Source organism: Mastomys coucha, unplaced genomic scaffold (genome assembly GCF_008632895.1).
Source record: "Mastomys coucha isolate ucsf_1 unplaced genomic scaffold, UCSF_Mcou_1 pScaffold6, whole genome shotgun sequence".
In the NCBI taxonomy this organism is placed as follows: Eukaryota; Metazoa; Chordata; class Mammalia; order Rodentia; family Muridae; genus Mastomys; species Mastomys coucha.
In genome coordinates, this window is record NW_022196912.1 from 59,790,453 (window position 1) to 59,810,584 (window position 20,132).

At 41.2% G+C, this 20,132-nt stretch overlaps 1 protein-coding gene across 24 annotated transcripts in view; it reads left to right on the plus strand.

Moving 5' to 3' along the window:
* Nucleotides 1–11,612: 11,612 nt before the first annotated feature.
* The window catches only part of Nrcam (neuronal cell adhesion molecule), a 283,437-nt gene continuing 274,917 nt past the window's right edge, over nt 11,613–20,132 (plus strand). For 10 of the 24 annotated variants that reach the window (XM_031357025.1, XM_031357039.1, XM_031357037.1 and 7 more), the window contains exon 1: nt 11,781–12,041. The gene's annotated coding sequence lies outside the window, so the exon portion shown is untranslated. Of the gene's footprint in view, nt 11,632–11,779; nt 12,042–20,132 lie in introns of those variants that run through there. The other 14 variants (XM_031357043.1, XM_031357040.1, XM_031357044.1 and 11 more) reach the window with 4 other exon arrangements.

Consider the following 20,132-nt stretch of genomic DNA (forward strand, 5'->3'; position numbering starts at 1 on the left):
TCTAGACTAGGTTACTTGAGATGGGAAAATCCATAACTATGGTAGCATCATTCTATGATTGGGTATCCTGGACTCATGTAGAAGAAACTGAATCCTAGCAGTCATCACTCTTGCTGCCTAGTAGCATATATACGGTGACCAGCTGCCTCATGCACCTGCCTCAGTGCCTTCCTGGACCATGATAAAAAATGCACTCAAATTATGAGCAAAAATAAACTCTTCCTTAAGTTGCCTTTTTCAGATAGTTTGTTGCAGCAGGCAAGTCAGTAATATAGATGCATTCTAAAGATTACAGGATGATTTGATATGAACAAGTCAGGTGGTCAGAAAGTCTAATAACTGCCATTTAAAACAGTCTTTACAAGAACCTTAAAAGGTAGAAATATCACCACTCTTCTTGATCTGCGTAGAAGTATCACTGAGATGAAAGTAATACAATGTAGTTTTTGACTATTTTCTCAATGCCTTTGGAAAGTTAAAACCCTAGTATGAATGTATCTGTAATAGTATTTCAAAAGTTAAATACTATATCTAGGATTAAAAATAGTGTCATATCCTTTCAGATATCATAGTTTCTATATACTTAAATACCTGACTTATGAATATACTTTCAAATGATGAAAGTAAAAAAATATATCTCTTTCATAGAAGAATAAAACTGTTAACAGAGGCTAGAGAAGGTGGCTTAATATTTAAGAGCACACACTGCCCTTCCAGAAGACACAAGAGAGTGAGTGAGTGAGTGAGTTAATGAATGAATGAATGAGAATCTTTGCCAGGCATGGTAAATGCCTTTAATCCCCTCACTCAGGAGGCAAAGGAAACAGACCTCTTGACTTCTAGGCCATTATGGTATATATAATGAGTTCCAGAACAATCAGAGCTACATAATAGAGGGACTGTATTTCAAAGCAAAATAAACAAACAACAAAGAGTCAACAAGTACTCTTTTCTTGTAGCATATACTAATTCTATCTTTATGAAAACAAATTGGTTGACAATTATCCAAAAATCCATCCTGTTATATGAGAATAAAGGCCTAGCATATTATGTCATCGAATGCTTATTAGGTGTAGTCCTAGCTACATAAGGAAGAAAAGAAGAAAGGCAAAGAATACCATATCTTGACAATCTAAAATATTAAGAAAAATTAAAAAGTGATCAAATATTCTGTGTCAAAATATATAGCTTTGGTTTTCATCTATAATACCTTGCTAAGCAAGGGTTTTATCTTTCTCTGTTGTACTATTGAATTATTCCTGAAGAAAAAGTATTCTAGGGTAACATTTTGCTTTTGTGTTGATCATATGACCGCTCTGAAGAATTCTTAATAATTGCTTAGGTTGAAAAAGTCATAATCAATGAAGTTTACACCACTCTGTTTTTTCAGATTGGTCTTAACATGCTCCATTCTTGTATAATGCTAGTAAAATTGAGTCATTTAGAACTAACTTGCTTGTTCTATTCGCAGTCATTGAAGCCGCATTCTTCTACATCACAGGTGCTGTTTTGGTGGTTTTGGATGGCCATGTCTGATATCAGGATACTGTTAATCCACATACATCTAAACATGCCCCATGTGTCCCTTGCAATGCTTGATTATGTGGAAAATACCCCGTACTTAATGCTTAGAACTGTAAAAGCAATGGAATGTTAGGATATAATGATGAATTACATGTTTCAAGTGTTCTGGTGAAGTTTACCTAGCATAGATTGACAATGGCATTCCCAGTTTTTAGCACAGAAAAATTTGACATCCTTATCTTCAGAACAGCAGTCCATGTGCCTGTGATATAGCATGTAGAAATTGCTGTATCCATCTCCTTATGAACATAATAATCTCAATAAAAGAGCATCCAACCTAACCCTCTTTCGGCTAATTTTCACAATTAGAAGATTGCTTGGGAAATATTTGGACTCTTTCCCCCCCTCAAAAAAGAAGATATTATGAAAAAAAAATCAAGAAAATTAATTATTTTGATTTTAAAACTTGGAGCTAAACTTGTATTTTCTTCTTCATGGCTCATTAGGCTATGTTGTACTACTCACAACTCAAGAATCTTACTTCCCTTCTAAAGGACTCCATTCTAGTGTCCTAGGTTCTATCATACACTTTCTTTCACATACATACACATAGGTAAAAAATTGAAAATGAAGATCTGCTAATGAGAAAGAAGTGGTGTTCACTTTTCTGAACCAAAAATGAAACCTGTACTAAGCAGTAAATAACTAAAACAATTATTTTTATCTCATTACATGTTTCCAATTCAGCTTGCCATAAGCTTTTTGGAAGTATCTCATGCTACATGTGTTCTAGCCTTTTCTCTTTTTCTTAAGTTTGGCTAAACCAAATCATCCGCTTTGCACTATTACGGAGAGCTGGCAGTAGCTGGGAAGCCTAATAGCTCGTTTTAAAAATATTTCTCGCAACAGCCAGATGTGATGGTGCTTACCTTTAATCCTAGCACTGGGGAAGCAGAGGTGGGTGGATCTCTGAGTTCCAAGCTAGCTTGTGCTACAGAGTGAGTTCTAGGTTAGATAGCTAGGTCTACACAGAGAAACCCTCTCTTGAAAAACAAACAAAAAACAAAGAATAAAGTAGGCTTTATAAATGTATAGTTTTTCAGATTCATACCTATTTTCTGTAAAGTATCTGGTCACTGATGAGTTTTCCATTCACGTGAAGGGCTAAGATAAAAGAATGGAACACAGTACATAATTAACAACACACATTAGTTAAATCTTAATAGATAGGGAGAAAAGCCTTTGATAAAGTTCAACATGCCTTTACAGTAAAATCCCTGAAGAAACAAGGCATAGGAAAAATATACCTTAAAGGATATATGACAAACCCATTGAGTTCAGTGGGAAAACTAGAAAGCAATCTCAAACATCCAGAACAATACACATGATTACTCATTCCAGTCTCTGAATTTTTAGAGCAATAAAACCAGAGAAGGAAAATAGATAAGAACAGGAAAGAGAATTCCAGTTACTCACATTTGCTGATGACATGATTCCACACTTAAAACACCCTATGGTAGGCTTAATCAGGAGATTGAGATTTCCTAATCATTTTCAGAAAAGTAGCAAAAATGTTAACAAATCAACATAAAACTCAAGAGCTGGGGCTGGCGAGATGGCTCAGAGGTTAAGAGCACCGACTGCTCTTTGGAAGGTTCTGAGTTCAAATCCCAGCAACCACATGGTGGCTCACAACCATCCGTAATGAGATCTCGTGCCCTCTTCTGGAGTGTCTGAAGACAGCTGCAGTGTACTTAGATATAATATATATATATATATATAGAAAAAAAAAAAAGAAAGAAACCCTCAAGAGCTTTCCAGTACTCAAGATAGTGAAATTGCCAAGAAAGGAATCAGAAGGAAGTAAATAGGGAGGAGCACTGTAGTGTAAGCCACTGAGGAAAGAGACTGACTAGAACAGACCTCCCACGCTCATGGTTTGGCAGAATTCATAGTGTGGTACTGGCTGGCTGTGGCATCAAAATCAACTTGCAGATGTAACACAGTCAATCCCTATCAAGATCCCAAAGACATTCATTACAGGAAAGAAAGATCCTACCATTCTTGTGAATCACACAAGCCTGTCCTTTATCTGCCAACTAAAGTATCATTTTACCATTTGGGTTCTAGACCCTTAATTCATTTGCTTCGCTTCATTTCTACTATTTTTTTTTTCCTAAAGCTTTTACCCCACCCCACCCCACCCAGTGCAATCTTTTCCCTTCACACCTGCTCTCTATCTTGCAGGAGAAAGCTCAGAATCCTTCAGTGGCCCACAGTTCTTTTTTATTAGCATATGGATCATACAAAAGAAAGAGTTTCGTTCAGTGTTCCTGACTCTACTGTGGCCTCATCTCCTGCCTCCTCTTGCTTCTCTTACTGTTCCCTAGGACCTTCCCATTCTTTGAGTTGCTGAAATGACCCAAACCCTCTTGGCCTCTACAGAGTGCTAAGGAATTTTGTTGTTGGTCTTGTTCCTAACAGCCAGTTCTCGACCTCATTCATTTAGTATGAAACTTCAGTGAAATGCTCTTCCCTACCAGCCTTTGATTCATTAGATTATCTTCACATTTTACAACCTGAGCTTTTCCTGCATTGCACTTATTAAACTAACATGGGCTCATTAGATAAGTATTTATTTATTTGGTACTATTCTCATTTCCAAGCTAAAAGATCCCCAAGTTAGCAACTTCTGCCCCTCTTATCTCTTATTGCTGATACACAGAATCTGATACACAATAAATACTCAATAAACTTGTTGGCTATTAGTACAGTGAAGGAACAAGTGTGTCTGATTCAAATTTCAATGGAAGCTTCTTACTATAAACAAGTTGCTTAACCTCTGTGAGCCTCCTCAGTCACCCCCATTCAATGAATGATGGACTCTTTTCTGTAGTAATATTCCAAATACAGAAATTAACTCAATATATTAAGTTTTAGATGCAGTTGTTTAATTAGCAAAACAGATAATGATCCATCAATATTTAAAATCTGGTAATTGAAAAAGATAATGGATTTTCAGTAACAAATATTTTATGCTTTGTATATTATATAAAATATATTCTCATATATTCTTAAGTTGATATTTATTAAATTTTTTTTTTTACTTATTCCCTTTACATCCTACTCAGTGCCCGTTCCTGGTCAGCCCTTCCCACAGTCCTTCCCCTATCCCTACTCCCCTTCTCTGAGTAGGTGGGCCCTCCTGGATATCTCCCCCACCCTGACACTTCAAATCTTCTTGAGGCTAGGTGCTTCTTCTCCCATTGAGGCCCGACAAGATAGCCCAGCTATAAAAACAATTTTTTTTTTAGTTCAATTTCTCAATGGGATACTTTTAAAGATACAGCTAATGAAATTAATATTAAAATTAATTAAATTAAATTAAAAAGTGGAATTTTTGGAGACATTTGGATACTAGGATAAAAAATTTCAGCATTCTTAACTAAAAATTGAGATAACATTAGTCATTTTGAAGAAAATTTTACTGTTCCAATTAACCTAGCCTCCCATCCTATTGCCATTAAAAAAAAAAAAAATTAGTGCTAGATACTTTTTGAATAATTCATTACTAAACTAAAATTTCTTATTCCTGGAAGTAATCATAATATCTTCATAGTGAATCTGATTAAATCTGTAACACTTAGAGATTTACTTTCCTAACAAATGAGAGCTTGAAGAAAGAAGACAGTTGGAGACCTTTGTATCCAGACATTCAAAATTAAAGACCCAGAGTCAATGTCAAAGTTTGAGTTTAGAGGGCTGGTGAGATGGCTCAGCGGATAAGAGCACTGATTGCTCTTTAAAGGTCATGAGTTCAAATCCCAGCAACCACATGGGGCTCCCAACCACCCATAATGAGATCTGATGCCCTCTTCTGGTGCGTTTGAAGACAGCTACAGTGTACTTATAATAAATAAATTAAAAAAAAAAAAAAGAAAAAGAAAAAGAAAAGAAATGTTTGGGGCTGGTGAGATGGCTCAGCGGGTAAGAGCACTGACTGCTCTTCCAAAGGTCCTGAGTTCGGATCCCAGCAACCACATGGTGGCTCACAACCATTCGTAATGAGATCTGACGCCCTCTTCTGGTGCATCCGAAGACAGCTACAGTGAATTACCCTGGAGCAAGCAGGGCCGGCAGAGATCCTGAGTTCAATTCCCAGCAGCCACACACATGATGGCTCACGGCCATCTGTATAGCTACAGTGTACTCATATGCATAAATAAAATAAATCTTTAAAAAAAAAGTTTGAGTTTGGAATTCTTAAACACTTTGGAGACCTGTGATAGAGTACTGTGTCTGGGGTAGGTAGAATTATCCATTTACCCCAGCCCTGGCTTGGTTCCTGAACTGTCAGAGTCCTCAAGTCCATAAAGTGAAACACTTTAGCCTATATTCAAGTTCAGTTCCCACCTTTGCAGACATTTACACACTCCTGCACTATGATCCATGTGTACACATCAGCAGAATGCTGATTGTTAAAAGCATATGAAAAGAATTTTCAAGATCCTGGTGGAATTCTTCAATCTTAGGAAACTCAGGCATGGTCTAAAAGAGATGTGGAATAAGTCAAAGAGGAGCCAGAACAGGGCCTTCAGAAGCACTGCATTTGCTTGATCTGCTGGATATTTTACACCGTAAAATACTGGAAGACAGAAGGATACTTGTTAGGATGGCTATGCTCTAACAATGTAAATAAATGAATAAATAAATGAGTTTGCATGGAGGTACTCTGTAAAATTGGATAACACTGTTCCAAGAAGCCATAGTTATTGAACAAAAATTTTCAAGAAGCATGTATACTTTCATAATGAATTGTGGTCATATAGTTCCAGAAATCATCCAAACAATACAGGACATTGCCATCTCATTTGGTTGCCCACCAGAACTAAGTGATAAGACCTTATTTATAAAGATACCTCATAGTTTGGGTACAGTAGATAATTCAAACTGAAACTGAATTGGAAGCCTCTCTGCTGGCTATCATTTATAGTAACAGGAGGTGCTATGCAAACCACTGGAGAAGAAAAGTTACCAGTGGTCATACCCAGCTGTAGACATGCCAGGCAATAAGTACTCACTTGTTTAATAGCATGATTGCTATGAGGACAACCAACGACTTTCTGATTGGAATTGTCTTGCTCCTTAGAAGGAATTCATACTTGTTACTATAAGTCTGTTTAAAGTTCCATGGATAAGGAGGTCACAGGTCATGGTGAGGGATTTGCTCCACTTACTTTGATAAATGGATATGCTCTCAAATGTCTTTTAAATACTTAAAAGTTTATATCCATGGAATAGTGCTGTGTTTTGCATTGGGCAGTGGTTAATGCAGAGACTTAAAACTGGTCAGAGGCTAAGAATGAGTCTTGAGTGCTCAATCCTAACAAGAACATTTGTACTACCACTTCCAAAGGCTAGAGAACACCTTAGAAGGTAAGAGCTGGAGAATGGGAAGGAAATGCTCTGAAATGCTGTCTTCTGGGCAGTACATGGCCATTGCAGTCAACTCACAGCTGTGGTTACCTGTGTGAGACTGGCACAAGATTTGGCCCATCAATATTCTATCACAGATGGGAAGGGACTCATGGCCCCACCCTTCTTTAAGGCAAGTCATTTCCCTTAGTGATTGCTCCAGTAAGCAGCTTCCCACCTGTGCTTACACAAGCAATCCTGTTTAAACACATTAGGTCACCAAAAGTACATGGAAGTAGGGGAAGACTAGTTGGAAAGTAGGGGTTAAGCAAGGCATAGGGGAGATGAGAAAGTAATGGGTGTGAATCTAATCAAAATCTGCTCTAGAGTTGTATTAAACTGATAACCCCATACCCCATATTTTATACATGTATAAAACTCTCCAAAAGCGTAAAGACATGTTGTTAAGGATATGGAAATGTGTGATCGTTGAGCACAGCTGGGAGAAATGTAAGAAATGTAAAAAGAAGTAAAAGAAGTGTAAAGCATTACATACACTGTGGAAAATAATACAACAATAATTCAGAAAAAGACTTTAATATTTTATGGCTAGTGAATGTCACTTCTGTGTATGCAACAAAAATAATTTAAAACAAAATCTCAGAGGTATTTAAATACCCATGTTCATAGTATTATGAATGCTAAGAGGCAGATGCAACCAAGTGTCCATCAACAGATGAACAAGTAGTATGATTTGTGTATACAATAAAGTTATTCAGCTTTAAGGAAAGAAATTCTGACACAGGCTACACAATGTACAAAACGTTAGTATATTAGGCTAGTTACAAAAAGAAATACTGTATTGTTTCATTTTACAGCAGCCAGATTCATAGACACAGCAAGGGCAGTAGTGGTTACTGGAGTCTGGAGGGAGACAACAATCGCTTAATGGCTATAAAGCTGCAGCTTTCCAAGATGAAAGAGTTCTGGAAATGGAACTCTTGGTCATGGTCATGGTCAATAACATGACACTGTCAAACTACATCGAAAATGGCTAAGATAATAAGTTTTGATGATTGTTAAAACAGCTTGAGTTAAACTTTAAATCAAGACTTAAAAGAAAGTACAGACAAACATATCAATGTATATTAACCTAAGACCCCTTCTTAAAATGCAGCAAAAAAGCCAAAGATTAGAAACCTGCTGAATTGCTCACTTATTTAGATGTCAGTATTGTATACAGGAGTATTGTCTTTCCTTTCCCAAGGCAACCTGATCTTCATTGTACCTGCCATCTGTGCCCCTGAAGCCAGCAGTGAAGGGTGCACATCAGGAGTACGATTCAATATGTCTATTTTCCCCTAGAGGCAGTTTCCTGTTCTAGACGACCCTATCTTCAATGGATGGCTGCACATTGACCTTGGCTAGTCTTAAATCTATTCACCTGAACTCCTGTACATTTCTGTAGATAGAAACCTTGGGAGCAGATGGAAACGTTGGTTCTAGGAGCATTTTCATTACTGTTGAAAATGTCCTTTCTAATTTGCTATATTGAGCCAAAATGAAGATAATGGTGACTCACAGCCTCCTAGAGAAGAAATTCACATATGGCAGCCACTCTGGGTCACACTTTCCTCCACTTGCTTACATATCACCTCCTTCACATAGATGTCAGGGCACTGTGTTGCTAAGCAGCAGGCAAGAAATGGGTTTCAAATTTCTAGCTTCATCTGTCATGTGCCCAAATGGCATTCTAGCACACAGAAGTTTATAGTTGGGTAACAGATGGCAAGGAGAAATATGAAGGAGCAACTAGTGTTATGCATCTCTGGAAACTTTATACTGTTCGTTAGTCCTATGTGATGTACATGGCCCCTGATTATTAGTTACATATTATGACCATGCAGCTCTACACCCCACTCTTATCCAAAGTGAGTCATCACCACCCACTAGTAATCTCTAAGAGCTGGGCCAGTTGAGACCATGGCTGGCAGTCAAAAGGAGAAAGGTGCCTCTGGGTGAGGCACTGAAGATGGCCTATCATCTCTGAGTGCTAAGTCTGACTAGGTGTGGAGGTGCACACTGAGGCCGACTTCAGACAAGTCATCTGCCTCACGATTGCTGCTTCATCCGGCACTGTTTTGTACCTAGTGACAATGGCAGTTGATCATTTAGCAAAAACGGCCACACTGAAATGCACTTAAACATCTTGGTGATGAGTTGGCAGCTTGGCAGTAGCAACATTTCTTCTCAGCCAGTTTCTGTGGATCCAGAACCAAACATTGCTTCACTGAGTCCTCTGGTTCAGAACCTTCTATGAGGTTGCAACCAAAGACTAGGCCTGCACTAGGATTATCTCAGGGTTAGACTGGGACAACCGGATTCACTGGGCTGACCAAAGCAGAATTAACCTGCAGTCTGGGTTTTGGACCAATGACCTCAGTTCTTCACAGTCTGTTGGCCAGAGGCTTCCGTTAAGAAGGGCATCTGTCTTGATAAGGCATCTCTTATGTGGCAACTGGTATCTCTAAGCTCAAGGAAGCAAAAGAGTAAGAAATCAGGTCATTTTTGTAACCTAAAGTCAGGAGTGACAACCCACTGCTGTGGCAAATTCTTTTCATTAGAAGGACATCATTGGGACTAGGCTGCACTTACTACTTTGCATAAATGTTCCTAAATGCCTATGATAATGCTCTAGTGCTTGGTGCTGTTGGGAGGTGGTGGGGCCTTGTAGAGTGGGGCCTAGCGGGAGGGCTTTAGGTCATTAGGTGTGTGTCCTTGAAGGCAGCTGTGTACCCATCTTCTCCCCCTCTGTTTTGCTTCCTGGCTTATGGTGAGCAGGTTTCCCACAACACACACTCCTGCCAGGATGTGCTGCCACACCAAAAGCAATGAGACCAACTGGCCATGGGCTATAGCCTTTGAAGCCAAGGCCTTTGTAACTAACACTCAGAGCAGCACTCTGCAAGTCGACTGATTATCTTTAGCATTTGTTGTAGTCATTATTGTAATTTTGTCTAGTTCTTAGTATTTGTTATAGTTGTTGACATAACACTCGGTGGAGGGGGAGGGACCACACACTTGTATTAATATAGCAGGCAGTCAATAAAGATCATGTTATAAACTGAGCTGCCCATCATACTTTATTTTTGACAATATTGGATTATAATGTCCTTTCAAATAGGTAACATTTTAAAATTACTATTATCAACTTATCTCTGCCTAATCTGAAGATAATGATGACACAGGTAAATACCACTCTTGTAGAAGAGTACTTAGTGATGTTAACATAACATTTTTTAAAGTGCTTTTATATTTCTGATCTGGAGTTTACCAACCTTTCACTTGAGTTTTGCTAGGGGGCTGGTGGTGGTGGAAAAAATGTTACAATTTATAAATTAAAAAAAAAAAGAGCTAAAACCAAATTTCTGTGTTACCTAGTCTAAGATTCTGATTTCCCGGGGTTGGAGTAGGTGAAGAGGAGAAAGTCGCTTGCTGGCGGGCAGACTGATCATTACTAGCATAGCTAGGAACATGCTTGTTTTCAGAAAAGTTGAGGTCAAATTGTCAGGTAGCCTCCCTGAGAGGCCTGCAGTATGGATATGGAAACTTGGTTGAGAAAATCAGGCAAAGGAAGCAAAAAAAGGAAAGGGGAGGGGAAGATAGAACTGAAAAAAAAAAAAAGTAAAGTCTAAAGCCTGTTCACTCCAGGTACCACTGGAGGGCTCCATGGCTCTCTGTGGAGGTGCTCCTCCCATGGAAAGAAACTCTGTGCTCTGTCATTGACACAGCATGGTGCAGTGGTTAAGACTATGGGGTTTAGGGATCAAGTTTGAATCATAGAACTCTTTGAGACTATGAAGGGGATCTGTATGTTGGGAGATAGGAGAAAGAAGAGAACACTGCACATGAGTGCATGTAGGTTGAAGCTTAAGTTCAAAATAAAGTTACAGCACAGCAGAGGAGCTAGCTGTCAACACTCTGAAGCATGACCCGGATCTGTTTTTAATCATGAATGCCAATCTAACACCTATTCTGGAGACTGAAGATAGAGGCTGATGAGAGCTTCCAAAAGTAAATTGTCAAGCTGGGTAATACCAGGCTGACTGTACCTGGGCCTGCAGAAGGAAGTGTGCCCAGTTAAGTGGCTACGTGCCTTGGACATCATCCTGCTGGAAGGGGTGAGGGTCCTCCAGAATCTGGATTGTGTAGTATGCAGTGGGTTTACTTAAATTCTACACATTTATTTTTAAAAGTTGTTTCGTATTGAAAAAAAAAATAATACTCTGCAGTCTGAAAAGCTTATTTCAACTACTCCAGAAACCCAAATCCCTACTGAAAATAGCATCTGCGTACATGCTAAAGGGACCCTTCCTCAAGTGTATTTGGAAATGACAGTTGTAAAAACCATAAACCAGTACTCAACCCATGCCAATTAGAGTTTCAAAAGCACAAAATACTTTAAAGGAAGAGAAGAGAGGGGGAAAGATTGGAGGTGAGAGGAGGGAGGGAGGAAATGTGTGTGATCCAGATCCATCCATCACACTCACACGGAAATCTAAACCAAGGGGAGTGGCATTTAAAACACTCGCTTTCTGCAATATCTTCTGTAGACACTTCCCAATCACCCATTCCCCTGAACACTCAAGTCCCTATAGCCACCACCCCAGGCGGTGCGGCGCCACCTCTCAGGTGAGGGGCCACCTGAGTCCTCAAGGCGCTCAAGGCTGGAGCCCATTCGCTGCAGCCTCACTGTGGGTGGGAGGGGGATAGCCTGGAGGGGAAGGGGCGGGTGACGCCCGGTGAGTGCGGGGGAGGGGGACGCGGGGACGCTAAGAGAGTCGGGAGGGGCCTGAGCGCGACGCTGGGTATCGCCGGGAGCGGAGGGCGGGAGTGGCGGGGACGCGCGCTTCTCCTGGGTCGCTGGCGGACGCGCGCTGCAGTTCGAGCCTCAGACGCGCGGGCGCGAGGGACCGTGCGGGAACAGAGACTGGGGCAGCTGCAGGCGACAGCTTCGGAGCTTCGGAAACACGCACGACAGCTGCGCTCCAAGGTCTTGGGCAGTAGCGCCCCGGCAGGGAGGTGGGCGCGGCACGAAAAACGTGAGTAGCCCTGGGTGTGTCTGGCGGTTGCATTGGTGACACTCCGTCCTGGTGGGTGGACGCGGCTGGAGCAGAACAAGGAGCCCGAAGGCTGCCGCGTTGTCAGTCGGACACTGGCGCCCGGGCTCAACCCGGGCTCTTGTGGGAGTCTGGCAGGGCTTGCTGCTTGGGAGAAACAGGTCGGGGACTTCGTTTTCTCTTGCAAGCCCTTGACACAGCCAGGGCGCCGGCTAGAAAAAGGAGACGCGCGCCCTGGGAGGACCGGGCTTCGACCCCCGCAGCTCGGGTACCGCGGGCTAGCGCCCTTCATCTCCTTGGGTCCCGGGTCAACTTCAGCCTGGGCGCCGGCGCCCCATTCCTTTCTGGAAGCCCTGACTAGAGGTCTGACTGCGGACAGACGGGTATTACACAGCTTTCCGGGCTGGGACGCAGAGGATGTAGAGTGTCACAAGACAGGGTCGTCGGGCGGCGGAGAGCGCCTGAGTCCCGCTGGTCGCGCAGTAGCGTGCGCGCGTTCGTGTCCCCGCGGACACATCTGGGCGTGGGCTTTGTTCAGATGTGCTCACACCTGAGCGAATCGCCGTGAGCGGGGGGAGATGCTGACTGCCCTCCTCGACTTTCACAGCTCTGGCGAGGACTCGGGGAATCAGAGGGGAATAGGATAGACACCAGGGATGGTGCGCTGGGGACACTTGCTTTGTTGGCTTCCAGGTGAGGGCTTTGACAGTTCCCCCCCACACACAGCCTCTGTGGACAGGGGCTTCTCGGCTGGCGCACCGTGTTTGGAACAGACTGATAAGAGCCTCTTCTCTGCCCGGGCTCTCAGGGTGGGATCTAACTACAGCTTCGCCCTGGGGTACTGTGCTGAGCCTGGAGTGACTGCCGGCGCTAGAGCGTCATCTTGCTGCGAGCGCCATCTGTGCCCGGCACCGCCCCGGGCCCTCCAGGCAGGGCGGGTGGGCTCCGCGGCTCTCTGGTTCCTGCGGTGTGTGGATCCGGCCACTCTCGGCCCACATCTGCCACGGCACAGATCAGGGATGGGATTTCGCAGTAGGCAGAGCCAGGGAGTCCTTCTCTGAGAAGTGTTCTCTGGATAGCAGGTGCAGGCACGAGTTCCCAGAGTCCACCGGGCTAGTGGGCAGGTCATTTCTTTCCCTTTGCTCCGGGCTACTTCTTCATATCCCGAAGCTGGCTGGAGGAGGTGTCTGTGCTTCTGCCAGCACAGAGAGGTCGCCATGAGCAAGAGTCCCTGTCCTACCTCACCCCTTCATCCTCATCCACAGCTCCAGCACCAGGGTAAACAGAGAGGGAAGAAGTCCAGAGAGGGAAATGTTCTTCTTCGCTATTCTTGGGTGGTTAATAAACAGAAGTCTGGTTTTGAAGAACAGGGTCCTTCCTTGCCGAAGCTCTAGCAGGAAGCAATGGAGTGGAGTATAATGGGGCAGTCTTGTTTCCACACGCACCAGGAGCTCCCCCTGGGGTTGTTCTGGGGAGGAACGCAGTGGCCACTGAATACAAACCTACTTGAGTTGGGCAGCTTCTGAAACGGCCTATGCTAACCACCCATTCCCTGCTGTGAGGCCTTTCAGAAGTACTAAAACAACGGAGACAAGAGAAGCCTTTATACATTAATGATTATGGTAGCCAATATATTGGGAGAGCTCCAGGTGTGCAGGAACTATGCACATACCACATCTCATGTCAATTCCCATAACAACTTCATTTCAAAATTAAGAGACAGTGGCTTAGACAGGTCAAATAACTTTCACAAGACCACATAGCCACGGAGTGGCAGAGCTTTCCCATCCAAGACTTTGAAAGTGTGGTCTTCTTGAGACTTCTCATGAATTTAGAAGAAGTCCAAATCCTGAATATTCAACACCCAAAATACTATGTTATTTAATACACATACAAAGCTATTTAATTCCGACTTGTGCTAAGTTTTTGGTAAAAGGCATTACTGTAGTTCAGACTACAGTACTATGAAATAATCTTTTACTCTTATAATTCTTTACAGGCTTTTATATTTCTATTGATGTGTGTGTGTGTGTGTGTGTGTGTGTATTCACAATCCAGTCCATTACTGTCACTAGCTCGTTCTTGGTGGCCAGAGGCCCCAGCAATTACACAAGGATATTCCTAGCACTTCATTTGTCGTTGTTATTGTTATTTGTTTTTGAGAGAGAGTTACACCAGATACCCCTTGCTGGCTTGGAACTTGCTATTTAGTCCAGGATAGGTTTGAATTCACAGTAATATGCTTGCCTCTGCCTCCCAAATGCTAGGATAAAGGTGTACATCATCATATCCAGCTTTCAGTGTAATTTTAAACAAACATTTCTTTAAAAAAACAAACAAACAAGGCAAAGTGTGTGTGTGTGTGTGTGTGTGTGTGTGTGTTTGTGTGTGTTTACATCATGGCCCACATGCACAGCTCAGAGGATGACTTTTCAGGAAGTGTTTTTCTCTTTCCACAATATTTCGAGGTTTTTTTTTTTTTTTTTTTTGTGCTGACCAATTCCCAGTTTCCCACATCACTGCAAAAGTACTGAGATTTGGGCACTGTGTTAAGTTTTTGACAGGACTTCTGGGGATCACCTCATAGGCTTACACTGAAGGAGTGTCTAATTGCTCACTCATCTCCCCAGCCCCAAGGCAAGCATTTATATTTAACCAAAAGCCCCCAATCCTAATATCTATTGTAGACTATTTGGACTACAGAGAGTTATTACCCCAATTATACACACAGTTTAGAGTCTTAGCAGAGAAACTTAAGAAGGCTTTCAGATCCCTAATTATGTGGCAATATATGATACTTTTACCAAGCCACTCCACATTACTATGGAAAAGAAGAATTAGAAGAAAAGCAATATTGATCATCTTTGACAGAGCTATTAGAATGATCACAATTGACCAATCCACTGAAAAGTGCATCAACTTTGCTTCTGTAACCCTGCCTCAGGAAAGTAGGAATATAATGCTCTAATAGACCCTGGGCAACTTTGCACTTGACAGTTGGAATTTCAAAAGCAATGCAGCAGGTGTCAGAGAACTGGTCTGGTCATGTATTGCAGGGTAGTGATGGCCGTGGACTGAGTACAAACACCCTTATACCACAGTGGTGGTGTTGCAGCATTGACAATGAATGAAAAGCAGTTGTCTCTGGAAATACTGCTTCGTGGGAGCCTGTGTGGTGACAATGGCCAGGTGTGAGTGCTTCAGAACTGTGTGTCAGAGTGTACGAGAATGTGCAGACCAGGGTTGTAGACAACTTTCATAGGGATCTATTCAATTAACACTTTTATTTAAGTATCACTCTCCTTGTGTGATGGATAGAATGGAATCTGTGATACATATATATACATATATATATGTGTATATTATATATGTATATATATATATATATATATCATGTTCCTACACAGATACTATTTAATGGAATTCCACAGAAAGTTTTCTCTAAAGAGGTTAGTTCATTTGTTTATTCATTAATTCATCATCCATAATTATTCATTAAGTGGCCTCTTGTTCTCAGCATTGGAGTGATCATATTTCTATCATCAATGACCACAGATTTATTTTTACAACATAAATGTCAGCTTATCATCCTGTAATACAGTGTAACATCATCAGTAAAAGCCCCCTTGTGACCTCTTCCTGTTATCATTCTCCTGAAAGGTAACCTCTAAATGTCACCACGGTTGACACTCTCACTGTTATAAAATATGCACGCCACGTGTGCCCCTGAGAAATTATGCCATACAACAGACCTGGTGTGAAAGGAAAGAGGAGTAATGGCCTTGGAATGGGATAGACAAGAGGACATGTAGACAGACAGACAGATAGACAAAAGGAGCAGAGCCATGAGGGCAGAGAACTGATAGAGAAGATGAGGGAAACACCCACACACACATACACACACACACACACACACACACACACACACACACAGAGGGGTGGGGGAAGTGAGCGCTGCTGAGTGGCATCGGGTCCTTTTATACGCAGCACACACCTGTTGCACCTAGCCAAGGCAGGTGTGATTGCTAGGTCCCCGAAGGCAGGGCAGCAGAATGCCTGTATATTAACTCTTACCATGACAGCATTAAGTTCCAACATGAAGGTGACATCAGCTGCCACTGGAGTCTCATCCTAAAGAACAGTGTCTGTCTGAGAAGGATGACAACCAGAGCAAACAGGACAAACAAGGCAGCTCTAGTGTGCTTGCCTGCACTAGGAAGCTGTGTGTGTGTTTTCTCAGGAGTGTTTAGGTCAGCTTTGAGATGCTCGATGATTACAAGTGATTTGCAAATGATTGAAATTTGCCTACTGTGAGCTGGAGAGATGATTTAGAGCATGCACTGCTCTTTCACAGGACCTGAGTATGGTTCCCAGCACCAATATCAGGGGATTTACAAGTGCATATAACTTTGGCTCCAGGGAAGGCACAGGCTTTGGTTTCCACAGACGCGAGATACAGACATACACGTAATTAAAAATAATGAAATTAAATCTTTTAAAAAGCTCTTAGATGTTCTTTCTATTTTAAATTTTATATTGTTTTTCACCTGAAGAAGCCCTTGACCTTCTTGGCAGGGAAGCAAACCTTCCTGGCTGATGAGAAAAATAAGGAGCCGCGGGTGCTAAGGGCAAGAATCCAGTGGCTTGTTTTTATTGAACTCACACTAATGAAAAGATCATTTGTCTCCCCCCTTAAGAACAAATAAACAAACAAACAAACAAACAACATCTTTCGGCATCAAAGGAAAAATTCATCCTGTCCACAGATCTATTATGTTATAGTTGACATATAAAAGTTATGTATATTTAAAGGCATGCAACTTGATGTTTTGATGTAGGTATATATTAATAGATGATCAATTATTCACCACATTCTATATTAACATTTTCTCTTTCATTTTGCAGTGAGAAGTTTAAGCTCTGCTACCCTAGCAAACTTCAATCATACTCACTAGTATTGACCATAGTCACTATCCAATTCATTAGCTATCCAGAATTTATTGTTTCAATCTAACAAACTCTGTCTCCTGTGACTAATATGTCTCCATTCCTCATTCACATCCTCACAGAATTATCATTCAGCTATATGCGTCTGCCTTTGACTGACATTATTTTTTCTTTCTTTCTTTTTTTCTTTCTTTCTCTCTCTCTCTCCCTTCCTTCCTTCCTTCCTTTCTTTCTTTCTTTCTTTCTTTCTTTCTTTCTTTCTTTCTTTCTTTCTTTCTTTCTTTCTTTGTTTTTTTTGAGACAGGGTTTCTCTGTGTAGCCCTGACTGTCCTGGAACTCACTTTATAGATCAGGCTGGCCTTGAACTCAGAAATCCACCTGTCTCTGCCTCCCAAGTGCTGGGATTAAAGGCATGCACCACCACTGCCTGGTCATTATTTTCTTGATTTTTCCTCCTTCTTTTCCTCTGGTTCCTCTTTATCCTTCCCAAGTACCTTCCTCTCCCTTCTTTTAATGATTTATTTACATGTATGGGTATTTTTTTTTTCTGCATGTATGTTTGCATCTCATGCATGCAGTTCCCAAAAAGGCTAAAAGAAGGTGCTGGATCCTTTGGAACTAAGGTTAGCTGGTTGTGAACTGTCATGTAGGGACTGTGACTTGAATCCAGGTCCCCTGGAAGAGCAGTCATTGCTCTTAGCTGTTGAGCCATCACTCTAGGGCCCTTCTGTTTTGATGCAGGCTCTTGTAATATAACCCAGGCTGGCTCTGACTTCTCAATATTTCTTCATCCACTCTCCTAATGTTGAGATTACCAGTATAGACCATCACACCTAGCTACTGACATTTCTAAGAATGAAAAAGAATGCAAGACATCAACAGATAATCACTGGTTCTCTTCTTCAAATCCAGAAGGAGAACGCTGCAGAAAGGAAAAAAAAAATGCAGCAGATTGGCTTAACCTCCATTTTTAGCAGCTTGAATTTCATAATCAGTTATGTTTCAAAGGAAAGACAAATTCAATCCACTGTGTAAAATGTAAGTTGCTTTTTACTGTAATAAAGTATACTGTGTGGTATTGCAAACTATCATAAAATAAATAGATCAGTGACGTTAAGTGAATCCACACTGTGAGGACCATCACCACTGTCCAGGTCCAGCATTATCTTCATCATCTCAAACTGAAACCTATTAAACAATAATAACAGCTTCTCTTCCCTTAATCCCCGGAAACCTCCATTCTACTCTGTCTCTATGAGTTTGATTAAGTATTTCATTTGAGTCGTCATAGAGCCTTTGATCATTGGCTGACCTTACTTGCACAGTATGTCAGGCTTTTCTTCCATTGTGCATTGTCATTCAGCTGCCAGTGGACACCTGGGTTACTTTACCTTTTGGTTACTGTATGGATGCTACCATAAATCTGGATGTACAAATATCTCTTTGAGCACTGTTTTTAAGTGTTTGTGGTACACCCAGAAATTAGGCTGCTGGATAGTATGAAAACTTTTAAAATTTGTTTTAGGATCACTATGCTTTCTACTGTAACAGTTGCATCATTTCTCAGTCCCACCAATTGTGTAGTGATTCCCATTACTTCACATCTCAAATAGCACTTCTTCCTTTCTATTTTCTTGATAAGAGCTATAGTAATAGGTACAAAATTTCTACTTTTAAAGCTACAGAATAAGAGTTAGGGAAATATCTCAGTGGGTAAAACACTTGCCATGGAGCCACAAGAACCTGAGTTCAAATTCTCTAAACGGGTGAAGAGTCAAATGCGGCATGTACCTGAAGTCTCGGTGCTCCTACAGAGAGATAGGAATAGAGATAAGCTCATCCCTGAAGGATCATGGTCCTACTTCCTGGCATGCAGTACAGAAGTGAGAAATAGAGAGACCCTGCTCCCAACAAGGTATAGGGCATGGAGTGACACAGAGCTGTTCTTCTCACTTCTACACATAGGACATGTACCATACATACAAAGTAAAGCCATAAATCAGCATGGTGTATACCATGAACAAGAAGTCACACACAAGGTTTCCTAACTTTTTGGTTTAACCCTTATGAAGTACGAGTTGCACAAGCTCAAACACGTATGGCTGACCCCATATCTTGTGAAAAACCTAAAACAGATGCTGTGGTGTGTATGCCATACTACATCATGAGACAGCACTGGTGATGTTTGTCCTGTTGATATTTTAATGTCACGAATCAGAGGATATGTATGTCTGTGGTGCACTTGTGCCAAATGATTTTGTTACAAAAGTAGATTAAATTAGTATGCCTTTGTTTTATTGCCCCTAAGTGACATCATTATTTTAATCAAGACCAAGAACACATGTGCCCCAGGTCTGGAACAGATAGGAACATCATGCTGAATTGTTAGAGATGTGCTGGAATTGCAAATTACTTCTCTGCATTGGGCATTTCTTTCTACCATTGACTCCTCAAAGATGACAGAATAACCCTCACCACCCAATTATAATTGCTCAGCTGAGCTAATAAAAAAGACATGGTGTCAACTTAATTGACCTATTTTATTGGCCTACAAGATTGGAATTCCAAATTAGAAAAAAAAAAAAGAAAAAGCCTGATGGATGGTTTCCATCAAATAACTAAAAAGCTAGTGAGTGTAAGAATTCTCTAGTGGTGATCCACCCAGACTCCTGCATTACGCACACTATCAAAGATCTTACTCTGTTTCAAAACACTGCTAACAAGTCCTATCTTGTATAGTGCATTCCCTTGTTATCTTCTCTATTATCTTTCACTATTTAATTCAAAGGAGAATGTAGATGACAGCTACTATTATATCAAAATGATCCTAAAATTCTCCTTATTAAGTGATAACAGGAAATATTGGATATAGTACTTTACACATGCATGTTCATTAATAATATATTCTACATTTTATGATATGCATGGTGTCAAAACCCACTCTAACAAGAAGTCTATTCCCAGGGCAATCTCAGGGAATCCTGTAGGAGGTCTTCCACGGGGCACTATGCAATGAATTTGATTTATCTTTCTCAAGTGGGTTGAGAGCATTCAAAAAATTCAGTATGTGTATTCAGCATGTAGTGAATTTTTTTTCTCCAAATTTCAACTTTAAAGCTAATTCCA